Below are 27,888 nucleotides of genomic sequence, written 5' to 3' on the forward strand. Positions count from 1 at the left end.
TTCCGTCTTTCACTCCCAAAAGCACCTCGTCGCGGCCAGAACATCTCATGCGTCGGTTCCGGCTTTACTCCCCTAAGCACCCTACCAAGGTGGTGACATTTCATTCACAGGTTCCAGCTTTCACCCTCCAGACACATAGCTGAGTATGGAAAAAGTTATTTGCTGGTTTTGGTTTTCACACCCCAATCAAGTGTGATAGGGTACAGCGGTGTGAAAGTGGTATATTGAGCCTATATATTATCATTTTATTTCGACCAAAGAAGGTGAAAATTATTATTTTCACTCACTTTTGTAGAAAATAAGCACCTCACCCTCCAGGCACATAGCTGCGTATGGAAAAAGTTATTTGTCAGGTCCGGTTTTCACACCCAAATAAAGTTTGATAGGGTACAGCAGTGCGAAAAACGTATATGGGGCCTATATATTATCACTTCATTTCTACCAAAGTAGGTGAAAATTATTATTTTCACTTACTTTTGTAGAAAAAAAAGCACCTCACAGAGGCAGGAACATCTCATGCACCGTTTTCGGCTATCACCCCCCAACCATCACTCCGCGGCCGGAACATTTCTTGCGCCGGTTCCGGCTTTCACTCCCAAAAGCAAATTGTCGCGGCCAGAACATCTCATGCGTCGATTCCGGCTTTACTCCCCCAAGCAGTCTGCCAAGGTGGTGACATTTCATTCACAGGTTCCAGCTTTCACCCTCCAGGCACATAGCTGAGTATGGAAAAAGTTATTTGCTGGTTTCGGTTTTCACACCCCAATCAAGTGTGATAGGGTACAGCGGTTTGAAAGTGGTATATTGAGCCCATATATTATCATTTTATTTCTACCAAAGTAGGTGAAAATTATTATTTTCACTCACTTTTGTAGAAAATAAGCACCTCACCTTCCAGGCACATAGCTGCGTATGGAAAAAGTTATTTGCCAGTTCCGGTTTTCACACCCCAATTAAGTGTGATAGGGTACAGCAGTGCGAAAAAGGTATATGGGGCCTATATATTATCACTTCATTTCTACCAAAATAGGTGAAAATTATTATTTTCACTTACTTTTGTAGAAAATAAGCACCTCACAGCGGCAGGAACATCTCATGCACCGTTTTCGGCTTTCACCCCCCAACCATCACGCCGCGGCCGGAACATTTCTTGCGCCGGTTCCGGCTTTCACTCCCAAAAGCACCTCGTCGCGGCCAGAACATCTCATGCGTCGGTTCCGGCTTTACTCCCCCAAGCACCCTACCAAGGTGGTGACATTTCATTTACAGGTTCCAGCTTTCACCCTCCAGACACATAGCTGAGTATGACAAAAGTTATTTGCTGGTTTTGGTTTTCACACCCCAATCAAGTGTGATAGGGTACAGCGGTGTGAAAGTGGTATATTGAGCCTATATATTATCATTTTATTTCGACCAAAGTAGGTGAAAATTATTATTTTCACTCACTTTTGTAGAAAATAAGCACCTCACCTTCCAGGCACATAGCTGCGTATGGAAAAAGTTATTTGCCAGTTCCGGTTTTCACACCCCAATCAAGTGTGATAGGGTACAGCAGTGCGAAAAAGGTATATGGGGCCTATATATTATCACTTCATTTCTACCAAAATAGGTGAAAATTATTATTTTCACTTACTTTTGTAGAAAATAAGCACCTCACAGCGGCAGGAACACCTCATGCACCGTTTTAGGCTTTCACCCCCCCCCCAACCATCACGCCGCGGCCGGAACATTTCTTGCGCCGGTTCCGGCTTTCACTCCCAAAAGCACCTCGTCGAGGCCAGAACATCTCATGCGTCGGTTCCGGCTTTACTCCCCCAAGCACCCTACCAAGGTGGTGACATTTCATTCACAGGTTCCAACTTTCACCCTCCAGACACATAGCTGAGTATGGAAAAAGTTATTTGCTGGTTTTGGTTTTCACACCCCAATCAAGTGTGATAGGGTACAGCGGTGTGAAATTGGTATATTGAGCCTATATATTATCATTTTATTTCGACCAAAGTAGGTGAAAATTATTATTTTCACTTACTTTTGTAGAAAATATGTACCTCACAGCGGCAGGAACATCTCGTGCACCGTTTTCGGCTTTCACCCCCCAACCATCACTCCGCGGCCGGAAGATTTCTTGCGCCGGTTCCAGCTTTCACACCCAAAAGCACCTTGTCGCGGCCAGAACATCTCATGCGTCGGTTCCGGCTTCACTCCCCAAGCACCCTGCCAAGGTGGTGACATTTCATTCACAGGTTCATGCTTTCACCCTCCAGGCACATAGCTGAGTATGGAAAAAGTTATTTGCTGGTTTTGGTTTTCACACCCCAATCAAGTGTGATAGGGTACAGCGGTGTGAAAGTGGTATATGGGGCCTATGTACTATCACTTAATTTTTATCAAAGTAGGTGAAAATTATTATATTCACCTACTTTAGTACAAAATAAGTATTCTTGACATTCAATAAAAAGGCAATGCAGACAATATCACTGATATCTGCTGCACAGATATCAGTCCTGATTTGGCTCGCTGTCTGCATAAAATAATATAAGGACCTAAATTCATCAAACTTTAAACGTAATGTACGGGTCTATAACAAATATACACATTTGATAAACACGCATGTATGCCAGCAAGATATTATCGCGCCTCCTTACCTGTTGTGGGTAGCTGCTTCTGCCATCCGACGTTTGGAATATGCTGTAGTAAAAATGACGTCACAGTAGTCCAGAGATGTAGTAGGTGGGTAAGTAGTTGACATCACAATTCATTCATGGAGAAGGTCTACCTGAAAAAAAGAAGAAGGAGGCGCGATAATATGTTCATGACATACATGAATATTTATTAATACTGTGTCTTACATCGTAACACTCATAAATGCAGTACTGTACAGACAACACAAGTCATCCTTATCAGTCCCTGCCCCAGTGATTGCAAATACATGCTACAGCACATATTAGACCCTTAACTGTGGACCCGGCACTCAGTTTTACAAACTGAGCAGGTCCCCGGGTACGTACTTTGCAGCAAGCTCTGTCCACTCCACGCATTGACCTGGTATTGCAGTACTTCCAGGACCGGTGCACCACCCTAATCTGTTATCCAAAAATAGACTAATTCCATTCCTGGCACTTGATTTGGTGTATCAATTGTTTGTGCACCTTTGTTCTAACTTTGTATTTAGAAATGCATGCATTTGCTTCAAGGTTTAACCCTTGTGCATAAAAAGTTTGAAATACTGCCTCCAGTGTATCATTTTGTGACTATTTCTTGACTCCTTGAATTGTACTTTCTGAAATCGAGGCAGTTTAATACTTGACGTGACACTACACTTGAAATCAGCATGTGCGGCCTAGCCAAAAGACCGGAAGCCTGCCTAAATTAAATGACTTATCAATCGCTGCGCCCTCCCAATATATATGCAAACACTATGTGACTTACCTACGATCTTACCACAGAAACATCAACTGGAACACAGCAATGGAAATTTTGGACCCCCCTCCCTCTCGATTTGAAATGGCTTGGTTTTTGTTTTGTTTTTCTTTTATTTCTTTTTCGCTTCTCTTATATTTTGTTTTCTTTTGTTAAACTTATATTTTTTTCTTTTCTCTTTTCTCTCTTTTGTTTTGGGAATTTTTTTTCCTCTTCAATTTTTTCCGAGCCAAACAATTGATGATCATTGAGATGGGGATTTAGAAAAAGTATCACTTACCTTCTTCGGACCATCATTTGGGTGGTAACTGCCAATAAAAGAAAACATTGGCCCACCCAGCTCACCTACACATGACTGTCCTGTCTGCCTGTCTGTTCCAAGTGACTGTCTGGCTGTCAGGTTCCGGAATCAGAGTGAGCAGCTTGTGATGTCATAGAGGGCAGATTGTGATGTCACACAAAGGTTCCTGCCACATGAATGCTTGTCCATCTGACTGTCTACTACTGCTGCTGAATGGACTCAAAACAGGAAAGCCGTCATTGCACCTGATTGTGCAAGATTCCTCCTTCTCCTCTGCAGCAGCTAGCTGATTGATTTAGCCAGCAGCAGTCAGGGACTATCACCCCCCAAGCACCTCACAGTGCCTGGAACATCTCATGCGCCAGTTTAGGCTTTCACCCCCCTTCATGCACATCGCAAAAGCATGGCAATCTCATGCGCCAGATCTGGCACCTTGACAAAGCACCTCGCCATGGTCGTAACATTTCATGCGCCGGTTCCAGCTTTCACTCCCAAAAGCACCTCGTCGCGGCCAGAACATCTCATGCGTCGGTTCCGTCTTTACTCCCCCAAGCACCCTGCCAAGGTAGTGACATTTCATTCACAGGTTCATGCTTTCACCCTCCAGGCACATAGCGGAGTATGGAAAAAGTTAATTGTTGGTTTCGGTTTTCACACCCCAATCAAGTGTGATAGGGTACAGCGGTTTGAAAGTGGTATATTGAGCCCATATATTATCATTTTATTTCTACCAAAGTAGGTGAAAATTATTATTTTCACTCACTTTTGTAGAAAATAAGCACCTCACCCTCCAGGCACATAGCTGCGCATGGAAAAAGTTATTTGCCAGTTCCGGTTTTCACACCCCAATCATGTGTGATAGGGAACAGCAGTGCGAAAAAGGTATATGGGGCCTATATATTGGGATGCAGTTAATATCCCGGCGGTCGGGATCCCGGCGTTCAGAATCCCGACGCCGGAATCCCGACCGCTGAAATGCCGACACATTCTCCCTCCTGGGGTGTCCACGACACCCCTGGAGGGAGAATAAATTAGTGTGCCGAGCGTAGCGAGGCACCGGGCCCGCTGCGTGGCGAGCGCAGCGAGCCCGCAAGGGGGGGCGATCCGCGTCCCCCCCTTGTCGGCATTTCGGCTGTCGGGATTCCGGCGTCGGGATTCTGAACGCCGGGATCCCGACCGCCGGGATTCAATACTGAATCCTATATATTATCACTTAATTTCTACCAAAATAGGTGAAAATTATTATTTTCACTTACTGTTGTAGAAAATAAGCACCTCACAGCGGCAGGAACATCTCATGCACCGTTTTCGGCTTTTACCCCCCAACCATCACGCCGCGGCCGGAACATTTCTTGCGCCGGTTCCGGCTTTCACTCCCAAAAGCACCTCGTCGCGGCCAGAACATCTCATGCGTCGGTTCCGGCTTTACTCCCCCAAGCACCCTGCCAAGGTGGTGACATTTCATTCACAGGTTCCAGCTTTCACCCTCCAGGCACATAGCTGAGTATGGAAAAAGTTATTTGCTGGTTTCGGTTTTCACACCCTAATCAAGTGTGATAGGGTACAGCGGTGTGAAAGTGGTATATTGAGCCCATAAATTATCATTTTATTTCTACCAAAGTAGGTGAAAATTATTATTTTCACTCACTTTTGTAGAAAATAAGCACCTCACCCTCCAGGCACATAGCTGCGTATGGAAAAAGTTATTTGCCAGTTTCGGGTTTCACACCCCAATCAAGTGTGATAGTGTACAGCAGTGTGAAAAAGGTATATGGGGCTCTATATATTTTATCACTTCATTTCTACCAAAGTAGGTGAAAATTATTATTTTCACTTACTTTTGTAGAAAATAAGTACCTCACAGCGGCAGGAACATCTCGTGCACCGTTTTCGGCTATCACCCCCCAACCATCACGCCGCGGCCGGAACATTTCTTGCGCCGGTTCCGGCTTTCACTCCCAAAAGCACCTTGTCGCGGCCAGAACATCTCATGCGTCGGTTCCGGCTTTACTCCCCCAAGCACCCTGCCAAGGTGGTGACATTTCATTCACAGGTTCCAGCTTTCACCCTCCAGGCACATAGCTGAGTATGGAAAAAGTTATTTGCTGGTTTCGGTTTTCACACCCCAATCAAGTGTAATATTGTACAGCGGTTTGAAAGTGGTATATTGAGCCCATATATTATCATTTTATTTCTACCGAAGTAGGTGAAAATTATTATTTTCACTCACTTTTGTAGAAAATAAGCACCTCACCTTCCAGGCACATAGCTGCGTATGGAAAAAGTTATTTGCCAGTTCCGGTTTTCACACCCCAATTAAGTGTGATAGGGTACAGCAGTGCGTAAAAGGTATATGGGGCCTATATATTATCACTTCATTTCTACCAAAATAGGTGAAAATTATTATTTTCACTTACTTTTGTAGAAAATAAGCACCTCACAGCGGCAGGAACATCTCATGCACCGTTTTCGGCTTTCACCCCCCAACCATCACGCCGCGGCCGGAACATTTCTTGCGCCGGTTCCGGCTTTCACTCCCAAAAGCACCTCGTCGCGGCCAGAACATCTCATGCGTCGGTTCCGGCTTTACTCCCCCAAGCACCCTGCCAAGGTGGTGACATTTCATTCACAGGTTCCAGCTTTCACCCTCCAGGCACATAGCTGAGTATGGAAAAATTTATTTGCTGGTTTCGGTTTTCACACCCCAATCAAGTGTGATAGGGTACAGCGGTTTGAAAGTGGTATATTGAGTACATATATTATCATTTTATTTCTTCCAAAGTAGGTGAAAATTATTATTTTCACTCACTTTTGTAGAAAATAAGCACCTCACCCTCCAGGCACATTGCTGCGTATGGAAAAAGTTATTTGCCAGTTCCGGTTTTCACACCCCAATAAAGTGTGATAGGGTACAGCAGTGCGAAAAAGGTATATGGGGCCTATATATTATCACTTCATTTCTACCAAAATAGGTGAAAATTATTATTTTCACTTACTTTTGTAGAAAATAAGCACCTCACAGCGGCAGGAACATCTCATGCACCGTTTTCGGCTTTCACCCCCCAACCATCACGCCGCGGCCGGAACATTTCTTGCGCCGGTTCCGTCTTTCATTCCCAAAAGCACCTCGTCGCGGCCAGAACATCTCATGCGTCGGTTCCGGCTTTACTCCCCCAAGCACCCTGCCAAGGTGGTGACATTTCATTCACAGGTTCCAGCTTTCACCCTCCAGGCACATAGCTGAGTATGGAAAAAGTTATTTGCTGGTTTTGGTTTTCACACCCCAATCAGGTGTGATAGGGTACAGCGGTGTGAAAGTGGTATATTGAGCCTATATATTATCATTTTATTTCGACCAAAGTAGGTGAAAATTATTATTTTCACTCACTTTTGTAGAAAATAAGCACCTCACCCTCCAAGCACATAGCTGCGTATGGAAAAAGTTATTTGCCAGTTCCGGTTTTCACACCCCGATCAAGTGTGATAGGGTAGAGCAGTGCGAAAAAGGTATATGGGGCCTCTATATTTTCACTTCATTTCTACCAAAATAGGTGAAAATTATTATTTTCACTTACTTTTGTAGAAAATAAGCACCTCACAGCGGCAGGAACATCTCATGCACCGTTTTCGGCTTTCACCCCCCAACCATCACGCCGCGGCCGGAACATTTCTTGCGCCGGTTACGGCTTTCACTCCCAAAAGCACCTCATCGCGGCCAGAACATCTCATGCGTCGGTTCCGGCTTTACTCCCCCAAGCACCCTGCCAAGGTGGTGACATTTCATTCACAGGTTCCAGCTTTCACCCTCCAGGCACATAGCTGAGTATGGAAAAAGTTATTTGCTGGTTTCGGTTTTCACACCCCAATCAAGTGTGAAAGGGTACAGCGGTTTGAAAGTGGTATATTGAGCCTATATATTATCATTTTATTTCTACCAAAGTAGGTGAAAATTATTATTTTCACCTACTTTAGTAGAAAAAAAGTATTACTGACGTTCAATAAAAAAGCAATGCAGACGATATCACTGCTATCTCCTGCACTGATATAAGCCCTGATTTGGCTCGCTGTCTGCATAAAATAATATAAGGACCTCAATTCATCAAACTTTAAACATAATTTACGGAAGACCATACATATTTGATAAATATGCATGTATGCCAGGAAAATATTATCGCGCCGGCTTACCTGTTGTGGGTAGCTGCTCCTGCAATTTGACGTTTGGAATATGCTGTAGTAAAAATGATGTCACAGTAGTCCAGAGACGTAGCTGGGTAAGTAGTTGACATCACAATTCATTCGTGGAGAAGGTCTACCTGAAAAAAGAAGAATGTTTATGAATATTTATTAATAATGTGTCTTACATCGTAACACACACAAATGCAGTACTATAAAGACAACACAAGTCATCCTTATCAGTTCCTGCCCAGTGATTGCAAATACATGCTACAGCACATATTAGACCCTTAACTGTGGACCCGTTACTCAGTTTTACAAACTGTGCAGGTCCCCGGGTATGTGCTCTGCAGCAGCCAGTCTTGAGGAGCTGTCAGGGACTATCACCCCCAAAGCACCTCACAGTGCCTGGAACATCTCATGCACCAGTTTAGGCTTTCACCCGCCTTCAAGCCCATCGCAAAAGCATGACAATCTCATGCGCCGGATCTGGCACCTCTCCAAAGCACCTCAACGCGGCCGGAACATTTCATGCGCCGCTTCCGGCTTTCACCCCCAAACACCACTCCGCGGCCAGAACATTTATTGCGCCGGTTCCAACTTTCACCCCCAAAAGCACCTCGTCGCAGCCAGAATATCTCATACGTCGGTTCAGGCTTCAACCCCTCCCAAGCACCTTGCCAAGGTGGGAACATTTCATTCACAGGTTCCAGCTTTTACCCTCCAGGCACATAGCTGCATATGGACAAGTTATTTACCAGATCCAGTTTTCACACCCCAATCAAGTGTTATAACATTTCCTGCACCTGTTCCGGCTTTCACTCCCAAAAGCACCTCGTCTCGGGCCAGAACATCTCATGCGTCGGTTCCGGCTTTCACTCCCAAAAGATCCTCGTCACGGCCAAAACATCTCATGCGTCGGTTTCCGGCTTTCACACCCCAATCTAATGTGAAAGGGTACAGCGGTGTGAAAGTGGTAAATGGGGCCTATAAATGATCAAATTTTTTTTACCAAAGTAGGTGGAAATAACAATTTTCACCTACTTTTGTAGAAAATAAGTAACTCACACGCCGCGACCGGAACATTCCTTGCGTCGGTTCCGGCTTTCACTCCCAAAAGCACCTCGTCGCGTGCGAGAACATCTCATGCGTCGGTTCCGGCTTTCACTCCCAAAAGCATACCGTCGCGGCCAGAACATCTCATGCGTCGGTTCCAGCTTTCACTTCCAAAAGCACCTCGTCACGGCCACAACATCTCATCCGTCGGTTCCGGCTTCAACCCCCAAGCACATTGCTAAGTCAGGAACATTTCATCACAGGTTCCAGATTTTACCCTGCAGGCACATAGCTTTGTACAAGTTATTCCCAGATTCCGGTTTTCACACCCCAATCGAATGTGAAAGGTTACAGCGGTGTGAAAGTGGTATATGGGGTCTAAAAATTATCACATTTTTTTTACCAAAGTAGGTGAAAATAACAATTTTCACCTACTTTTGTAGAAAATAAGTACCTTGCAGCAGTCGGTACATCTCATGCGCCGGTTCCGGCTTTCACTGCCCAACCATCACGCCGGAACATTTCTTGTGCCGCTTCCAGGTTTCACCCACAAAAGCCCCTTGCCAAGGCGGTGACATTTCATTCACAGGTTCCAGCTTTCACCCTCCAGGCACATAGCTGCATATGGACAAGTTATTCGCCGGATCCAGTTTCCACATCCCAATCAAGTGTGATAGGGTACAATGGTGTGAAAGTGATATATGGGGCCTATATATTATCACTTCATTTCTACCAATGTAGGTGAAAATGATAATTTTCACTTACTTTTATAGAAAATAAGTACCTCACAGTGGCTGGAACATCTCATACTGTTTTTGGCTTTCATCCCCCAACCATTACGTCGTGGCCAGAACATTTTCTGCGTCGGTTCCGGCTTTCACTCCCAGAAGCATCCCGTTGCGTCCAGAACATCTCATGCGTCGGTTCTGGCTTTCACTCCTAAAAGCACCTCGTCGTGGCCAGAACATCTCATCCGTCGGTTCCGGCTTAACCCCCCCAAGCACCTTGCCAATTCGGGAACATTTCATTCACAGGTTCCAGCTTTTACCCTCCAGGCACATAGCCGTGTACGGAACAAATTATTCCCAGGTTCCGATTTTCACACCCCAATCAAATGTGAAAGGGTACAGCGGTGTGAAAATAATATATGGGGCCTATAAATGATCACATTTTTTTTTACCAAAGAAGGTGGAAATAACAATTTTCACCTACTTTTGTAGAAAATAAGTACCTCACAGCAGCCGGTACATCTCATGCGCCGGTTTCGGCTTTCACCGCCATACCACCACGCCGCTACTGGAACATTCCTTTCACCGGTTCCAGGTTTCACCCACAAAAGCACCTTGCCAAGGCAGTACCATTTCATTCACAGGTTCCAGCTTTCACCCTCCAGGCACATAGCTGCATATGGACAAGTTATTTGCCGGATCCAGTTTTCACATCCCAATCAAGTGTGATAGGATACAGTGGTGTGAAAGTGGTTTATGGGGACTATATATTATCACTTCATTTCTACCAAAGTAGGTGAAATTGATAATTTTCACTTACTTTTGTAGAAAATAAGTACCTCACAGCGGCCGAAACATCTCATGCTCCGTTTTTGGCTTTCACCCCCCAACCATTACGCCGTGGCCAGAACATTTTCTGCGTCGGTTCCAGCTTTCATTCCCAAAAGCATCTCGTCGCAGGCCAGAACATCTCATGCGTCGGTTCTGGCTTTCACTCCCAAAAGCACCTCGTCGTGGCCAGAACATCTCATACGTCGGTTCCGGCTTTACCCCCCAAGCACCTTGCCAAGGTGGGAACATTTCATTCACAGGTTCCAGCTTTTACCCTCCAGGCACATAGCCGAGTACATAACAAGCTATTCGCCGGTTCCGGTTTTCACACCCCAATCAAATATGAAAGGGTACAGCGGTGTGAAAGAGGTATATGGGGCCTATAAATTATCACTTTTTTTTTTACCAAAGTAGGTGAAAATTATTATTTTCACCTACTTTAGTAGAAAAAAGTATTACTGACATTCAATAAAAAAGCAATGCAGACAATATCACTGCTATCTCCCGCACTGATATCAGCCCTGATTTGGCTCGCTGTCTGCATAAAATAATATAAGGACCTCAATTCATCAAACTTTAAACATAATTTAAGGAAGACCATACATATTTGATAAATATACATGTATGCCAGGAAGATATTATCGCGCCTGCTTACCTGTTGTGGGTAGCTGCTCCTGCAATTTGACGTTTGGAATATGCTGTAGTAAAAATGATGTCACAGTAGTCCAGAGACGTAGCTGGGTAAGTAGTTGACATCACAATTCATTCGTGGAGAAGGTCTACCTGAAAAAAAGAAGAAGGAGGCGCGATAATATGTTCATGACATACATGCATATTTATTAATAATGTGTCTTACATCGTAACACACATAAATGCAGTACTATACAGACAACACAAGTCATCCTTATCAGTTCCTGCCCCAGTGATTGCAAATACATGCTACAGCACATATTAGACCCTTAACTGTGGACCCGTTACTCAGTTTTACAAACTGAGCAGGTCCCCGGGTATGTGCTCTGCAGCAGCCAGTCTTGAGGAGCTGTCAGGGACTATCACCCCCCAAAGCACCTCACAGTGCCTGGAACATCTCATGCGCCAGTTTAGGCTTTCACCCGCCTTCAAGCCCATCGCAAAAGCATGACAATCTCATGCGCCGGATCTGGCACCTCTCCAAAGCACCTCAACGCATCCGGAACATTTCATGCGCCGCTTCCGGCTTTCACCCCCAAACACCACGCCGCGGCCAGAACATTTATTGCGCCGGTTCCAACTTTCACCCCCAAAAGCACCTCGTCGCAGCCAGAATATCTCATACGTCGGTTCAGGCTTCCACCCCTCCCAAGCACCTTGCCAAGGTGGGAACATTTCATTCACAGGTTCCAGCTTTTACCCTCCAGGCACATAGCTGCATATGGACAAGTTATTCGCCAGATCCAGTTTTCACACCCCAATCAAGTGTTATAACATTTCCTGCACCGGTTCCGGCTTTCACTCCCAAAAGCACCTCGTCGCGGGCCAGAACATCTCATGTGTCGGTTCCGGCTTTCACTCCCAAAAGATCCTCGTCACGGCCAAAACATCTCATGCGTCGGTTTCCGGCTTTCACACCCCAATCTAATGTGAAAGGGTACAGCGGTGTGAAAGTGGTATATGGGGCCTATAAATTATCACATTTTTTTACCAAAGTAGGTGGAAATAACAATTTTCACCTACTTTTGTAGAAAATAAGTAACTCACACGCCGCGACCGGAACATTCCTTGCGTCGGTTCCGGCTTTCACTCCCAAAAGCACCTCGTCGCGTGCCAGAACATCTCATGCGTCGGTTCCGGCTTTCACTCCCAAAAGCATACCGTCACGGCCAGAACATCTCATCCGTCGGTTCCGGCTTCAACCCCCAAGCACCTTGCTAAGTCAGGAACATTTCATCACAGGTTCCAGATTTTACCCTCCAGGCACATAGCTGTGTACAAGTTATTCCCAGGTTCCGGTTTTCACACCCCAATCGAATGTAAAAGGGTACAGAGGTGTGAAAGTGGTATATGGGGCCTAAAAATTATCACTTTTTTTTTTTTACCAAAGTAGGTGAAAATAACAATTTTCACCTACTTTTGTAGAAAATAAGTACCTTGCAGCAGTCGGTACATCTCATGCGCCGGTTCCGGCTTTCATTGCCCAACCATCACGCCGGAACATTTCTTGTGCTGGTTCCAGGTTTCACCCACAAAAGCACCTTGCCAAGGCGGTGACATTTCATTCACAGGTTCCAGCTTTCACCCTCCAGGCACATAGCTGCATATGGACAAGTTATTCGCCGGATCCAGTTTCCACATCCCAATCAAGTGTGATAGGGTACAATGGTGTGAAAGTGATATATGGGGCCTATATATTATCACTTCATTTCTACCAATGTAGGTGAAAATGATAATTTTCACTTACTTTTATAGAAAATAAGTACCTCACAGTGGCTGGAAAATCTCATACTGTTTTTGGCTTTCATCCCCCAACCATTACGCCGTAGCCGGAACATTTTCTGCGTCGGTTCCGGCTTTCACTCCCAAAAGCATCCCGTCGCGTCCAGAACATCTCATGCGTCGGTTCTGGCTTTCACTCCTAAAAGCACCTCGTCGTGGCCAGTACATCTCATCCGTCGGTTCCGGCTTAACCCCCCAAGCACCTTGCCAAGTCGGGAACATTTCATTCACAGGTTCCAGCTTTTACCCTCCAGGCACATAGCCGTGAACGGAACAAATTATTCCCAGGTTCCGATTTTCACACCCCAATCAAATGTGAAAGGGTACAGCGGTGTGAAAGTGGTACATGGGGCCTATAAATTATCACTTTTTTTTTAGCAAAGTAGGTGAAAATTATTATTTTCGCCTACTTTAGTAGAAAAAAAAGTATTACTGACATTCAATAAAAAAACAATGCAGACGATATCACTGCTATCTCCTGCACTGATATCAGCCCTGATTTGGCTCGCTGTCTGCATAAAATAATATAAGGACCTCAATTCATCAAACTTTAAACATAATTTACGGAAGACCATACATATTTGATAAATATGCATGTATGCCAGGAAGATATTATCGCGCCTGCTTACCTGTTGTGGGTAGCTGCTCCTGCAATTTGATGTTTGGAATATGCTGTAGTAAAAATGACGTCACAGTAGTCCAGAGACGTAGCTGGGTAAGTAGTTGACATCACAATTCATTCGTGGAGAAGGTCTACCTGAAAAAAAGGAGGCGTGATAATATGTTCATGACATTTATTTTTATTTATTATTACTGTGTCTTACATCGTAAGTTATTCACCGGTTGCGGTTTTCATACCCCAATCAAGTGTGAAAGGGTACAGCAGTGTAAAAGTGGTATATGGGGCCTATATATTATCACTTCATTTTACAAAAGTAGGTGAAAATAAAAATGTTGGGCTACAAACGGTCAGACCTTAAAGTAATACTGTCACAGCTCAAAGTGAAAGTACATCCCAAAAGCCCTCATTTTGGCAGACTTTTAACTAGTGCTTAAGGGTGAGGGTTAAAGTAATTAGTGTTAGGGGATTTATTAAGACTAAATAATATATACACTGAAGCTTCTAAAAGCAAAAAGTGGGATGTTGTGCATAGCAACCAATCAGACTCTGGCTCAAATAATTTCTCTATTGCATCCTAGAAAATGATAGAAAGAATCTGATTGGTTGCTATGGACAACAGCATCACTTTACACATTTAGAGGTTTTTAGTACATTTACCCCTAAAGGCAGTATTCAATGCTGCCGATTAACAGGTTTTTTTTTTCGGCGAATTGGGGGTGTTTTCACTCCCTGCGATGAATCTTTTTACTGAAAATCTGATTCACCCTATTCAATGTTCGCTGTTTGCCGAAAGCGAACAGTGAATGATGGCCAGTTCCATAGATATAAAGGCTGGTATCCAAATACTGGCCCTTATTCTGATTGATGCGGACTTTACCGCGTTCTTACGGATCGCGTCTTTACGGCGTCTGCGCATGCGTGGAGAACGCTACGCGCATGTGCCACGCCTTGACTCGGTACCAGTTCGGACAAAGCCCGTCCAAAACTGGTCACCGCAATCAGTCGGGAAATAGGGGCGTATTATGGGCGTCATGCGGAATGACACATGGGCGTAGTTTCAAAGTGGGCAAAACGGGGCGGAAACATGGGCGGACACGGGGGAGTACACTTATGTTGGGGGGCGTACATTCGGAAACCACTCCGAATGCACGCGAGCAAAAAGGGCTGAAATGTGCGGTGTCCACAAGTGTACTATTGCTTTGCGGACACCACTCGTTCATGCGGTAGGCGAACGTACGCCTAATGACTACAACCATTAACACCTGAACCCAATACAATCTACTCCTTTACTCATTACTCACTAATAGGACGCTTGTCAGTGCTTTAATTGAAACCATTGCTGCTTCAAGGAAACCGTAGTAATCCCCCACATATGCTGTACTTGTCCCACACTTAAAAACTGCTAACAATTGACATGACAGAATATTAATACTAGCAATACACATGTGTATTCGACATGTACTCATGAAACCACACATTTTGGGTAAAGTAAACACATTTATTTATATTCATGTCACACTCAATGCCACTGTCATGCAATGACCATAAAATTAAACATCAAAACTATAAACAACATGCCAGGAATGCAGCAAAATAAATAATAATAAAACACAAATATAATAGCACACAGATGGACTCCAGCACCTCCTATGTGCCACTGCACATGTAGCCAGTGGGAAATGAGGAGGCTGCTGGCCCTTCTACAGCAGGGCAAGCTGCACCTGACCATTCTCCAGCAGGGCACCCTACACCTGGCCCTTCTGCAGCAGGCCAACCTGCAGCTGGCTCATATGCACCATCAGCAGACTCATTTGGAACACAACCGGGGACTTCACCAGATAGTACCATGGCCATCACTTCAAGTACAGCTGACAGTAATGCCAGGCACAAGAGGGCAACAGGGGAACCACAAAGGACATATGAAGCAAGGGCTCATCTGGTTCCCCTCAGCACGTGATTGGACACAAGAAGCTGACACACACAGCACAATGGAAGATTTGGGAACACATAACGGTAGAGATTAATGCGGCCACAAGTTCATTTCCGACCACGTTTGGCCTTGGTAGGCTCCTTGGCCTGTGCAGCAGCTCTTCGGGGACGCCCAGATGCTGGGGCAGGTGGAGCAGATGATGTGGAGGGGTTGGCTGGTCTACCCCTCCTGCCAGCAGGGAGTGTTTCCGCTGGTAATGCACCAGAAACGGATGACATTAGGACCCTGTTGCTGGTAACCAGCTCCACCATAAGCTCATTATGGTGGAGGAGGAGGTGGAGGAGGAGTTTGTGGCGGAGGAGGAGGTGTTGGTGGCGGAGGAGGAGGAGGAGGTGGTGGTGGTGGTGGAGGAGGAGTTGGAGGAGGAGGTGGAGGAGGAGGTGGAGGAGGAGGTGGAGGAGGAGGTGGAGGAGGAGTTGCAGGAGGAGGATGTTGTGCCCGAGGAGATGGCGGAGGAGGGGGCTGAGGATGCCACAGTTGCCCCGGACACCTCCAATTCAGAGGGGGAGGAGGCGTGCCAGGCACCGGAGTCGGCGCAGATCGGTATGTTGACATAATGCATAATTCATGAAGTAGTTGTACTGGTATTTGTTTTTTAGCACTGTTGATTACAAATTTTGGGCCCATACTAATCATATAGACCCCAAAGTGGGTAGCTACAGATACAGGTACGGGTTAGATGGGGTGTCCAAGGCATCCCTTTCATCCAGGACACCTCTGAATTACACAGGTTTGTGGGATGGGTTGGAGGTCCATTTTGACTGCCACATAACCGTTGTAGTTAAACAGGATCCTGGAGTAAAGGGATGAGTGGATCATTTGTGGCTTAAATTCACCTGCTGCAAGCGTGGATTATGACCCATCAAATAGTGGAATCTATATTGTTGGTGAATGTTATTTATAAACTCTAGGATGTATGCTATAAATGGAGTATGGCCCGGCCTACCTTGGAATGGAGTCAGAAGTTGCCAGTGTCCCAGGAGCCTCCTCTACCTAAACACCCCCTGTACTTCAGTTTTTTTTTTGCCCGTCACAGAATTGTAGGTTGGTTTAGACAGAATTATGATTTTGAGGATGTGTACTGTGCATTCCTTACATTTGCATAACTCCCATGCCACGAACCATCACTGAACTTATAGACTGAGCAGATTGTGACAAGTTCTTATTGACGGAGCCCATGACCTGCTTGTCATTGGTTAGTCATGGGTGGGTTGTGACTGAGAAGAAACAATATGACTGTTATGTCTTCTGCAGAGTAAAGTGTATAGGCCACAAAATACAGTATGTAGTAAATAACTTAGCATGTATGTATATATGTGTCATATCTATTTATCTATGTGTGTCTCTATCTCTCTACATCATGGGTCCTCAAAGTGCGGCCCTCCAGATGTTGTGAAACTACAAATCCCGCCATGCCTTGCCACAGTTTTAACACTTCCTTATAGCAAAACTGTGGCAAGGCATGCTGGGATTTGTAGTTTCCCAACATCTGGAGGGCCGCAGTTTGAGGACCCATGCTCTACATAGATATATATATATATATATATACACACATGTCACCTAGCATTTGTGCAATTTATGTCGCAGTATGTGAAATGTATGCAAGAATAACATGACTAATTGTTGCCCCTTTGACATGCCCACAGATGACACCACACCGGCAGATGAGGGTGTGCATGGGGCCCTCCGGCGACTTGAGCACCATCTGCGGCTGGCGCAAGCCGACCTGCAGGACCTCAAGGACCAGCTTCTTTAATTTTGATTTTTATATTTTTTAAATTATGTTAATTGTGGCATTAATAAAATTGTTTATGCAAGTTCACAGTTGTTGGTTTTATTTGCACTTTAAATAGTATATGTGTAGATTGTTTATAATCTTTTACACAGGGTGTAATACAAAGCATTGCACTTACATTGCTGTAAGGGTTAATGTGTGCTATGCATGTGTTAGGCATGCTTGTAAGGATATATTGGAATCTAATTGATTCCAATTCCAAATAAGCAGTTTTTTATGAGGATAGGTAATTGAATAAGTGGGTCATGTGATGTCTTGCAGAAGATACTTCATAGTGGGTTGTTTGGCGTAAATCCTCCGCTTACGTGCGGTAGCACCGCTTGGCTCCCGTTCGGATGCGGTATTCCCGAGCATACTCTGTAATACTCTGTAATACCGTGCCGAATCGGAGTGTTTCTCCCGCACACGCATGGTTTGTATGTCGTCCGTAAACACGCCCTGTTCTTAAAGAGTGAGTCCGTCCGAATGCGGAGGACACGTGGGCGTTTCTACGGACGATGGCCGCATGCGGCAAAACACCGTGGCGTGCGGACCGCTCCGTAAGAATGCGGGAATATCCGCACAGATCAGAATAAGGGCCACTGTCTTTCACTGAGGGCTATCCAATTAGCCCTGATGCCGGCATCTTTATCATACAATGCCTGCACTTCAGGGATCGTGTGAGGCACGGAAAGCATAATCATTGGTAAATAGCAGCCGGAGCTGCTGTAATGCATGGGATTGGAGAATTATCCCCTAAACCCATATTTTGTATGCAATCCCTAGTTCATTTTTGCCCAGTAAAAACAGCCTCTAATTGGATACCAGTGGGAGAAAGGAGAACAAGATAACCAAATGGGGCACCTTGTTTTGAGCCGTTTAGCCAAGCAGCAACCAAGAGAAAAAATAAGATTATATCATTAAAATTACATTTATTAATAAAATAAGAAATGGCTTAGTAGCTTGTAAATTTTAAATAAAGAATTTAGGGCCTGATTCAGTTTCATTCACAAAGCACATTTGGTTTGCTACTGGACAAACCATGTGTACTGCAGGTGGGGCAGATGTAATGTTAGGGTATTATATTAGAGATAGAGATTACATTAGAGATGTTAGGGTATTAGAGAGTTACATTTGGGTGGATTATGTATTTCAAACTGATATCTATATTGCAGTGTAAAATGAAAGCAGCCTGTACTTACCCTGCACAGAAACAAAATAACTCACCCAAATCTAACTCTCTCTCTCTATACATGTTACATCTGCCCCACCTGCGGTGCACATGATTTTTTACATTAGCAAACCAAATGTAGGGGCCAAAGCGATAGCAATGCGCCACCCCGGTGATTAATATCCAGCATGCTGGATAAATCTATAATAATCTATAAACAACTGATTTGTTCTTGCCATAGGTACACATTCCAAAAAGGGAGAGCGGCCTTGCAAGAAGACTACTTTATGCCCCAGTTTTGTAACCTACACACCCATACATTGGCCACCACAGAGGGAAAAAAATCCTTATTCATGCCTCATACAATGGGCCGGATGTATCAAGCTTTAAAAAGAGAAAACATGGAGAGTGATAAACAGCCAGCCAATCGGTCATGTTAAAGGTTGATTTTGAAAAATGTCAGGTAGGAGCTGATTGGCTGGTTGTTTATCGCTCTCCACATTATCACTTTTTGAAGCAAAGGAAAAAAAGAAAGAAATAATACTATACAGTAACTACACATTATGCCACACCCGTAGTGCCTATTACATATTGTGCCACACTGTAATTAACAAATTGTGCCATGCACCATAAGACCCATTACATATTATGCCACACACCGTAATGCCTATTATACAATATACCACACACCGCAGGACCCATTACACACGGTAAGGACCATTACACGTAATGCCACACACCGTAATGCCCTTTACCTATTAGAACACACACCGAAATGCCCCTTACATACCACACTCATTTATGCCGCTGACACCATTTTATGACACACACAAAAACACCCCTTACAATTACATATAAACCATAATACTATAATATCTAGCAACAGCGGGGCTAGTATAAAACAATCTTTTATACCAAGGTCTACAGTAAAAATTTTGGCTGTCAAATACACCAAGATTACCCTCATCAGTGGGTTAGAATATAACCAATAATGCAAACATATATTAAACTAAAAAAAAAAAAAAAGGGGGGGCTGTTAAGCTTGTTTTGTATTTTAAGCTGTAAAGACAATGGTAAAGCACTTTGAGTCCCATTGGGAGAAAAGCGCTATATAAATATAATTATTATTATTATTATTATGAGGGGAGAAAAAATGCAAGGAAAAAAAGAGAATAATACTATAACTGCAAAGAATGATCTATATAATATACGGTATATGGTGTCCGCTTCAGGGATATGGTCAGGGTTAGGGGTTCAGCCGCGCGTGCGTCTCCTGCACAAAGTGGGGTGCAAGTGCGTCTTATGCACAATAAAGGATGCATTTGCCAGTGCTCCATGCTACATAGTGGCAAATGCCTCCATTTAAAACCCCCACTATCCATGTCAGCCCGAAGCGTGGCGAGCGCAGCAAGCCCCTCGAGGGGACGCAGTACGCCTCCTCCCGACCAGTTCATACCCCCACTATCCACGTTGGCGTGGAGTTGATTTTATAAAGTGTAGTGCAGCGAGCCACCAAACACGAAGCGTGGTGAGCACAGCGAGCCCCACGAGGGGACACGGAATACATGTAAAGTAATCCACGGCCCCTCACAGGGCTTGCTGCACTGCGGGCTTGTTTCCCGCATCCCCTCAAGGAGATCGCTGCCCTCGCCACGCTTCGGGCTCGCCACACTTTATAAAATGAACTCCACACCAATGTGGATAGTGGGGGTATGAACAGGTTGGGAGGACACGTACCGCGTGTGCTCGCCACGCTTCGGGCTGACGTGGATAGTGGGGGTGTTTCAGGAACACATTCACACCTGTCATGTCAGGCAGGTTAAAAATGGTCAATGCTTCCCACACAATGTAATAAGCAGTGACACAACGCTGACTGACTATGCTAACTGGGTAACGCTGACTAAGCTAACTGCGTAACAATGACTGACTACGCTAACTAGGTAAGCTCCGGTTAGTCGCGAACGTACACACAGTCGCAGACACAAGCTGATTACACTAACTATGCTGACTACGGGAACACAACGCTGATGCTAACTGGGACACTACGCTGACTACGTAAGTGGCACCGTGAAAATACACAAGTACCTAATATACACACATCATTTTTGACAGGCTGAACAGCAGAACAAGGAGAGTGGTGGGCACCGAGGTGATTGGTTTCATTATACTACTAACTTACCCGGTGTATGAAGTGGAGAGGTGGGAGGATTAATACAGGCTTAAAAGGAGCATAGGATACAGAAGGGCGGAGGATAGGAGACTGGAGAGGAGGGGCCGGCCTGGTAAGGAACTTAACTCATGGCTTGTCCCAGGGGCGGGGCCAACCACTGTATTGGCTAAAGGAGGCTGTCAATAATAATTCTTGAAGACAACACTTTCAGTTATAAATAAGGGGCTTGACCTGAATTGCACCGCCTCCAAAACACTGACCCCTGAGGTCACATGAGCATGGGTCTTATGCACAGGGCAGCCGAGAGGGCCAATCACAGGCCAATCAGCTTCTACCTGTGAAGTTACAGGCTTGGTTTGAAAAATGCCAGGTAGGAGCTGATTGGCCGGTGATAAAAAACAGACAGTTCATCACTTCACCGAGTTAATAAATCTACCCCTCAATGAGTAATTAATTGACCTGGTTTCTGGAGAACACTATAGGTCAGGAAGCTGGACATGGAGAACACTATAGGTCAGGAAGCTGGACATGGAGAATACTATAGGTCAGGAAGCTGGACATGGAAGAGAAGGATTAGGCTGGAAAACATCTCCTCCCATTGATGGCTGGTCCTAGCGGAGGGCAATGTACAATTTTGACTAAACCGGACAATCAATTACCCTCACGGTCAACACTCTCACTATATGTAAGTGAGGGGATGTGAATGATGAGTGTCCCGGAAACCGCGCCCCCGAACTCTGCCTCCTGACACCGAGCTGCTGACAGCTTATTCCTCTCGCCCCTATTTGGCAGCGGCCTTTAACAACCCCGCGGTGGCAGACACCCCCGCCCGCTACCTCTCCCTCCCCGTACTGGGACATATGCTGGCAGGCAATGGCTGTAAATAACCCACCTGAAGATGGAAACATTGACAATGTAACGGCCGCCTCCAGCTCGCGTCTCACCTCGTCTCCCACCGCTCTGTAATCTGGCCCCAACGTAACGGTCATGATTGATGACGTAACAGACGCGTTGGACACGCCCCCAGGGGGCGGAGCTTGCAGTCGTGGCTCGTGGTGGGCGTGGCAGAGGAGGGAGCGGCAGTCACGTGTACTAGCCAGGCAGTCACGTGTACTAGCCAGGTCGGAGAACCGCATGATGGGGAGGGATTGGCCGATGCAGTTGCAGAGGTGACACAGCGGGGGAGGCTGTTGTGTACAGGGCCAGGCAGAAAAAGGCAGCAGATCTGCCCCACCATCTCTCTGTCCCCATCAATCCTAGTGCCCCCTATATCATTGTATATCAACCCGGATCCAGCGCTGGCTCCCTGCTCCACAGTCGGTTCACCCCACACGGACAGCGGGATGAACAGGCTTTCCCCGGCGCAGCAATCACCTTCTGTAGTGCTGTCCCAGCGGTGCAGAGGCTGAGAGCTTGATTGGCTGATGCGTCTCCATGGAGATGCATAGCTCAGCCCTGATTGGCTGACGCATAAGCCGAAGATGCTCTCAGCCTCTGTAGCGCTACAGAGGCTGTTATCTGCACCAGAGAAAGCCGTCTCATCCCGCTGTCCGTCCAGGGTTAGCCGGCTGTGGAGCAGGGAGCCAGCGCTGGATCCTGGATTGGTAAGTATATTGGTGTAAAAGTGAGGTGTGTGTATGTGTGTAAAATAAAGTTACACTTTTCTGTGTGTGTGTTTTCTGTTAACATTCTTTTTTACAGGTGGACTACTAGTCCCAGCGGGCCCATTAATGCCCCGCATGCTGGGTCTTGTGGTTCTCCAAGTCCCAGCATGCGGGGGAGGTCTGCTGGCACTTGTAGTTCTCCTGCATAAAGCAATGTTACGTAGCTGAGATTTAACCCAATCAGGCCGTCGTCCACTGGCCACGGACGTCGGTGACAGGCCTGGGCTTCAGCCCTGGATGGGTGAAGCCTGGGGGGGACCCAGTGGCGTAGCTACGTTTTGGGCGCCCCCCCGCCGCCCATGCAAACCCCCCCCCCCCAATCCCCCGCAGCCTTACCTATCTCGCTGGTCCCGGCGGCTCCGTTCTTCTGTTGAGGACCACCACAAAATGGCCACCCCCATTCAGCAGACAGTTTCAGAGAACTGTGTGCTATATGGGGACGGCCATTTTGTGGTGGTCCTCAGCAGAAGAACGGAGCCGCCGGGACTAGCGAGATAGGTAAGTCTGCGGGGGATTGGGGGGGGGGTAACTATAGCACCGCAGCCCCCGGCGCCCCCACATGCACAGCGCCCCCGCGGTGGCGGGGGCTGCGGTGCTATAGTTACGCCGCTGGGGTGACCCCTTTATTGGGGGAAAAATGACAGGTAGGAGCTGATTGGCCGGTGATAAAAAACAGACAGTTCATCACTTCACCGAGTTAATAAATCTACCCCTCAATGAGTAATTAATTGACCTGGTTTCTGGAGAACACTATAGGTCAGGAAGCTGGACATGGAGAATACTATAGGTCAGGAAGCTGGACATGGAAGAGAAGGATTAGGCTGGAAAACATCTCCTCCCATTGATGGCTGGTCCTAGCGGAGGGCAATGTACAATTTTGACTAAACCGGACAATCAATTACCCTCACGGTCAACACTCTCACTATATGTAAGTGAGGGGATGTGAATGATGAGTGTCCCGGAAACCGCGCCCCCGAACTCTGCCTCCTGACACCGAGCTGCTGACAGCTTATTCCTCTCGCCCCTATTTGGCAGCGGCCTTTAACAACCCCGCGGTGGCAGACACCCCCGCCCGCTACCTCTCCCTCCCCGTACTGGGACATATGCTGGCAGGCAATGGCTGTAAATAACCCACCTGAAGATGGAAACATTGACAATGTAACGGCCGCCTCCAGCTCGCGTCTCACCTCGTCTCCCACCGCTCTGTAATCTGGCCCCAACGTAACGGTCATGATTGATGACGTAACAGACGCGTTGGACACGCCCCCAGGGGGCGGAGCTTGCAGTCATGGCTCGTGGTGGGCGTGGCAGAGGAGGGAGCGGCAGTCACGTGTACTAGCCAGGCAGTCACGTGTACTAGCCAGGTCGGAGAACCGCATGATGGGGAGGGATTGGCCGATGCAGTTGCAGAGGTGACACAGCGGGGGAGGCTGTTGTGTACAGGGCCAGGCAGAAAAAGGCAGCAGATCTGCCCCACCATCTCTCTGTCCCCATCAATCCTAGTGCCCCCTATATCATTGTATATCAACCCGGATCCAGCGCTGGCTCCCTGCTCCACAGTCGGTTCACCCCACACGGACAGCGGGATGAACAGGCTTTCCCCGGCACAGCAATCACCTTCTGTAGTGCTGTCCCAGCGGTGCAGAGGCTGAGAGCTTGATTGGCTGATGCGTCTCCATGGAGATGCATAGCTCAGCCCTGATTGGCTGACGCATAAGCCGAAGATGCTCTCAGCCTCTGTAGCGCTACAGAGGCTGTTATCTGCACCAGAGAAAGCCGTCTCATCCCGCTGTCCGTCCAGGGTTAGCCGGCTGTGGAGCAGGGAGCCAGCGCTGGATCCTGGATTGGTAAGTATATTGGTGTAAAAGTGAGGTGTGTGTATGTGTGTAAAATAAAGTTACACTTTTCTGTGTGTGTGTTTTCTGTTAACATTCTTTTTTACAGGTGGACTACTAGTCCCAGCGGGCCCATTAATGCCCCGCATGCTGGGTCTTGTGGTTCTCCAAGTCCCAGCATGCGGGGGAGGTCTGCTGGCACTTGTAGTTCTCCTGCATAAAGCAATGTTACGTAGCTGAGATTTAACCCAATCAGGCCGTCGTCCACTGGCCACGGACGTCGGTGACAGGCCTGGGCTTCAGCCCTGGATGGGTGAAGCCTGGGGGGGACCCAGTGGTGTAGCTACGTTTTGGGCGCCCCCCCGCCGCCCATGCAAACCCCCCCCCCCAATCCCCTGCAGCCTTACCTATCTCGCTGGTCCCGGCGGCTCCGTTCTTCTGTTGAGGACCACCACAAAATGGCCGCCCCCATTCAGCAGACAGTTTCAGAGAACTGTGTGCTATATGGGGACGGCCATTTTGTGGTGGTCCTCAGCAGAAGAACGGAGCCGCCGGGACTAGCGAGATAGGTAAGTCTGCGGGGGATTGGGGGGGGTAACTATAGCACCGCAGCCCCCGGCGCCCCCACATGCACAGCGCACCCCCCCGCGGTGGCGGGGGCTGCGGTGCTATAGTTACGCCGCTGGGGTGACCCCTTTATTGGGGGGGTCCCCACTCCTCCTGGTACCCCGTCCAAGGCTGACCAGCCACGGTGCTCATGATTCGGCCGGGGGACCTTATATAAAAAGTGTCCCCCCGCTGTGGCATGACACCGTGGGCTGTTGGAGCCCGGTGCTGGTTTCAAAATACGGGGGACCCCCAGATTTTTTGTCCCCCAGATTTTTGGATCCAGGACCGGTCCATGAGTCCGGGGCTGGTTTCAGAAATACGGGGGACCCCTATGCTTTTTGTCCCCCGTATTTTTGGAACCAGGTCCGGCTCAATGAGTCCTATTATTTTGATGTAGTATGCATTTTAAAATGAATACGCCTGTGAAAAGAATATGAACAGCGTATATCGGCCATAGTAAATCCCGGAAATTTCAGACATATTTGTCTTAGTAAATTTCCCCCATTGTGTCTCCCTCTACATGCTTCATTAGTATAAAGATAATATGAGTGTTTAGTTGTGAAGAACTACATTTACCAGCATTTGCAGCATTTTTTTCCTACACCATGGCTCACTCCCCCAAACATTTCTGTGTCTCAGTGTACTTTGACCACTTTACCTTTTGTTTTATTTTTATCAGGGATGTAGTGCAGGGTATATTGGGGCCTGGGATGTAGTGTAGGATAAACAGAGGGGTCAGGTAAGTAGTGTAGGCTAAAGAGGGGCCAGGGATATATATATATATATATGTCTCAGAGGCCATGCCCACTTTTAATAAGACCACACACCCTTTTAGGCCACGCCCACTGTTCCAGGAGCGGGCGTGCATTATTAACAGGGGGGAGAGTATCAACAGGAATCCCCAATGACTGAGGTGGCAACCCTAATTGTAGGATACAGAGGGTCCAGGGATGTATTGTAGGCTAAACAGAGGGGTCAGGGATATTGTGTAGGATATAGAGGGATCAGGGATGTAGTGTAGGGTATAGAGCAGGGGTGGGGAACCTCCGGCCTGTGGCCGGATACGGCCCCCGCACCCAGTTTGTCCGGCCCGCCGCCCACCCGCCTATATTACATTAAACAATGCCACTGGAGCCATGGGGAAGGGAGACGAGGGGAGGGGAGCGCATTGCGCATCTCTCCTTCCCCTCTTCCTGTGACTGGGCTCTCAGCCAATCATAGCTCGCGGGCCGGCAGCCAATCAGGAGCCAGCCCGCGAGGTATGATTGGCTGGAGGCCCGGACACAGTGACCCCGGGGAAGGAGAGACGCGCAATGCGCTCCCCGTCCCCCGTCCAGACCAGTCACGTTGCTCCCCACAGGGCGGCGGCTCCTCTCACGAGCGCCAAGAAACAAGCAAGCCGCACGACCAGTCAGATCCCAGCAGACAGTACACCACCGGGGCTCCGGGTCTCAACAAGCAGGTCCCCGAGTAACATCAAGCCTCCACATAGGTAGAACTGTAAACACTGATGAGGCAGGGAGGAGGGAGGGGAAGGTGTTTCAGCACACAGTCCCACTCCCCTCAGGGAGAGCAGCACATATAATGCAGGCTTGGTTGCCATGCAGACAACCATTGCCAATGGCCAGCACTGCCCCGGGGAGTGGCTGTGGGTAGCTGACAGCAGGGTCCGGACATCAGAGGCTGGGCCTGGGAGGTTGTAACACTATTTGACAGGTGGTGGGGCAAGAAGAGATGCTGAATTTGAAAAGACTGACCGGACACTGATTAGCTGATAGAATTCAGCCAATCAGCGTCCAGCCAATCTTTTCAAATTCAGCAGTGCATACTTAGCACTGTGGGGGCATATGTGTGGCATTATGGGGCATATCTGGCATTGGAGGCATAACTGCCACTGTGGGGGCATATCTGGCACTGTGGGGCACTGGGGCATACCTAGCTCTGTGGGGGGCTTATCTGGCACTGGAGGCATAAAGTTTTGTTGTGTAGCCACTCCCCCCTTGTGTCATATGACAACGCCCCTGACCATGCCCATTTTTCGCTGTGCATCGCACAGTTCCACTAGGACGTTTTTTTGCTACTTGCACCACTGTTAATGATTAAGCAGTAATATGGGCAGGTGGGCAGCTGTCTAAGCAGTAATATAGGCGGGCGGCTGATGCATTAATTAGCCAGTCCTGGTGTCTCTGCCCACATGTATATGCTGCTTCCCGTGTGTATAATGCCGACATGTATATGCTGCTTCCTGTGTGTATAATGCTGACATGTATATGCCGCTGCCCGTGTATTTTTTGAGTTGATAATTTTTATATGGCCCCCGAAGGGTTTTAAAATTTTCCAAATGGCCCTTGGTAGAAAAAAGGTTCCCCACCCCTGGTATAGAGAGACCAGGGATGTAGTGTAGGATATAGAGGGGCCAGGGATGTAGTGTAGGTTATAGAGGGGCGATGGATGTAGTGTAGGCTAAACATAGGGGTCAGGGATATTGTGTAGTGTATAAAGAGGTCAGGGATGCAGTGTAGGCTGTAGAGGGACCAGGGATGTAGTGTAGGTTATAGAGGGGCCAAGGATGTAGTGTGCAGGCTATACAAAGGGTCAGGGATGTAGTATAGGATATAGAGGGGTCAGGGATGTAGTGTAGGGTATAGAGAGGCCAGGGATGTAGTGTAGGATATAGAGGGGCCAGGGATGTAGTGTACGATATAAAGTGGCCAGGGATGTAGTGTAGGATATAGAGGGGTCAGGGATGTAGTGTAGGGTATAGAGAGGCCAGGGATGTAGTGTAGGATATAAAGTGGCCAGGGATGTAGTGTAGGATATAAAGTGGCCAGGGATGTAGTGTAGGGTATAGAGAGGCCAGGGATGTAGTGTAGGATATAGAGGGGCCAGGGATGTAATGTAGGATATAAAGTGACCAGGGATGTAGTGTAGGATATAGAGGGGTCAGGGATGTAGTGTAGGGTATAGAGAGGCCAGGGATGTAGTGTAGGATATAGAGGGGCCAGGGATGTAGTGTACGATATAAAGTGGCCAGGGATGTAGTGTAGGCTAAACAGAGTGGTCAGCAGTGGC

The 27,888-nt window shown here is 47.1% G+C and overlaps 1 long non-coding RNA gene across 3 annotated transcripts; it reads right to left on the reverse strand.

The window, feature by feature from the left end:
* Positions 1–6,334: 6,334 nt before the first annotated feature.
* LOC146042593 (uncharacterized) lies at positions 6,335–21,723 on the reverse strand. 3 transcript variants are annotated; one of them, XR_014463938.1, is made up of 4 exons: positions 21,601–21,723; positions 13,611–13,734; positions 11,165–11,292; positions 6,335–8,034 (listed from the first exon to the last, which is right to left on the reverse strand). It is a non-coding gene; the product is annotated as an uncharacterized LOC146042593 (long non-coding RNA). The 3 variants fall into 3 exon arrangements; XR_014463937.1 differs by having other exon boundaries at positions 13,611–13,738; positions 21,601–21,702; XR_014463939.1 differs by lacking the exon at positions 21,601–21,723 and adding an exon at positions 20,718–20,832 and having other exon boundaries at positions 13,611–13,738.
* Positions 21,724–27,888: the final 6,165 nt, after the last annotated feature.

Source organism: Crinia signifera, chromosome 19 (genome assembly GCF_055691185.1).
Source record: "Crinia signifera chromosome 19, ASM5569118v1, whole genome shotgun sequence".
NCBI classification, from domain to species: Eukaryota; Metazoa; Chordata; class Amphibia; order Anura; family Myobatrachidae; genus Crinia; species Crinia signifera.